General features: G+C 79.0%; 1 non-coding gene across 1 annotated transcript; it reads right to left on the bottom strand.

Annotated features, from left to right (window-relative positions):
* Positions 1 to 384: 384 nt before the first annotated feature.
* On the bottom strand, positions 385 to 537 carry LOC140681681 (5.8S ribosomal RNA). Its single transcript, XR_012052713.1, has one exon. It is a non-coding gene; the product is annotated as a 5.8S ribosomal RNA (ribosomal RNA).
* Positions 538 to 2,500: the final 1,963 nt, after the last annotated feature.

Here is a 2,500-nt window from a genome sequence, read left to right as displayed (position 1 = left end):
GCGGCCCGGCAGCACGGCACGGTACCCGCAGACAGCCGCCCGCGCGGGGGGAGGCCGGGGGGCGAGGCCCGCGCGCCTCGCCTCCCTTCTCTCGCCCTTCGTCTCTCGGCGCCCCTTCGGCGGGGCGCCCTCGACCGCGTCTCTCTCGCTCTCTCTTCTCCGGCCGCCGCGCCACCGCCTGGCGGCGCGGCCCCCGGCGAGGACGAGCTCCGCCCCAGCGGCTCGCTCCGGGAGCGGGGAGCTACGGAGCGCTCCCCGAGTCTGCATTTAGGGGGACGAAGGCCCTTGCGCGGCCACGACGGCCGCGGCCGACGGGCCTGCGATGCGACCCCAGCCGCGCCGCCGGGGTGGCGAACCCCCCCCGGGCGGCGATTGATCGTCAAGCGACGCTCAGACAGGCGTAGCCCCGGGAGGAACCCGGGGCCGCAAGTGCGTTCGAAGTGTCGATGATCAATGTGTCCTGCAATTCACATTAATTCTCGCAGCTAGCTGCGTTCTTCATCGACGCACGAGCCGAGTGATCCACCGCTAAGAGTTGTCTGCCTTTCGGCACCCACCCCGCGCACGGGCGGAGGGGCCGGGAGACCGCTCGCGTCGAGCGGCCCCCTCTTTTCTTTCTCTCGCCGAGGGCCCGCGCGCGGCCGCGCGGCCCCGGCTGCCAACCGTACGAGCACACACGCAACCACAAACCGAGGTGGGGGAAGAAAAAAAACGAAGCGAGAGCCAAACCCACGGAACGCTCCGAAGGTCGGCGGAAAAGCGGGGGGGCCCGCGCCCCCGACCGCCTCCCCCCGCCGCGAGGGTGGGGGGGGGGGAGACGCCGCCTCCCGTGCCGTCCTTCGAAGGCGGCCCAGGCGCCCGGGCTCGGCCCGGCCTCCGCACGGAGGGAGCCGCGCGGCGCGCGCCGGACCGCGGGGGGCCACGCGGTGGCCCGCCCGGCCTCGTTGCCACGGGACGACGGGACGCACGCGGCCGGGGGCGCGGCCGTCGGCCCCCGCGCGCGCCGCCTCCCCCTTTTCTTACGACCGCTCCCGCGGACTCGCGGAGCGCGCCGCCGCGCCACGGCGCGCGGCCGGCCCTCTCTCTGCTCTCTCTCTCGGCTCGCTCGCTCTCTCTTTCCCCAGCGGCCTTACCGCGCTCGAGACGGCACGCGACGGCCACCGCCCTACCGGCACACACACGGCCCCCCCGCGGGACCGGCTCCCGCCGGGAGAGGGCGAGCGCCTGGCGGACGCGCTCCGCCGCCGGCGCCGGAGGCGGGCGCCACACCGAGACCCGAGCCGGCGTCGCGAGTGCCCGGAGCCTGCCGGGCGGCTGACCCGCCGCCGCGACGGCCGCCCTTCCCGGGACCGCCGCCGCCTCGCACCGCCACGGAGCCCCTTCCCCTTAGGGGCACGCGCCCGGGGGGAAGGCGCGCGAGCGCCGAGCCCGTGGGGGAGCGACGCCCGCCCTACCTTCCTCCCGGTCCGCGAGCGGCCGGGGAAGGGCGACGGGGAGGCGGCGGGCGGGGCCCGGGCCGGGACCGCCGCCGGCGACGGCGGGCGCCTTCCGGCCGACCGTCCCCCGCGCGCTGGCTCGCGGGGGACACTCGCCGAGCGGCGCCGCCGCCGCTCGGCACGGGGCCGCCCGCGCTCGCGGACCCTCCCGGCGCCGCGCGCGAGAGACCGCGGAGGCGGCCCGGGAAGGAGGAGAGCGCGGCGGGCCCCGGCGGCCGCAACCCCGCAGCTGAGGAAGGGGGGCGAGAGAGCGCGCGCTCTTCTCGCCGGCGTCGCCCGTTTCGAGGCGGGCGGAACGGCCCCCGCGGCCGACCGCGCGCCGCGGCCTCTTCTCCGCCGAGGCCGGGCCACGGAGAGGGGGGGGCAGGGCGCCCCTCCCCGGCGCGGCGCGGAAACCACCCCGGCCGCGGGCGGTACGCGGCGGGGACGACGGCCGCGACGCGGCGGGCGCGGGCCGGCGGCCGCGGACACCACCGCAGGGGATCAAGCGGGAGTAGCTCCCCACCCCTCAATGGAGCCGCACACCACCGGCCCGGCGCACCGGCCGCCGCCGCCGCCACCGCCGCCGCCGCCGCGGCGGAGGGGAACGCGCCGAGCCGCCCGAGTCTTTAAACCGCCGCCCCGGCTCGGCGGGCCCTTTCGGCGCCCCCCCGCGGCGTTTGACGACGCCGAGGGAGAAAAGCCGGGGACCGCCGGAGGCGCGGAGCGCTAGGTACCTGGCCCTGGGGCGAGGGAAACGACCTGCATGGCCCCGCCGGGGTGCCTCCCCCGCTGCCGCCCTCGGGGGAGCGTCCGCCGGCGGGGGCGCGCCCGACGTCTGCCGCCACCACCGCGGCGTCCTTCTCGGGGCCCGGGGTTTCCCTCAGTAGCCCGGCGCTGCGCCCGAGAGGACCGCCGCGGCTCGGGCCGTCCCCGCCGGCGCGGGGACGCGGCGGCCCGGCCGCCGAGCGACCTCGCCGACCCACGCCGAGAGAAGCCGCGGCGACGACGACGCCGGCGGGGCG

This window comes from Taeniopygia guttata, chromosome 37 (genome assembly GCF_048771995.1).
Source record: "Taeniopygia guttata chromosome 37, bTaeGut7.mat, whole genome shotgun sequence".
Taxonomy (NCBI): domain Eukaryota; kingdom Metazoa; phylum Chordata; class Aves; order Passeriformes; family Estrildidae; genus Taeniopygia; species Taeniopygia guttata.
Note: the sequence above shows the minus strand (reverse complement) of the source record. Positions and strands in the feature narration are given on the sequence as shown.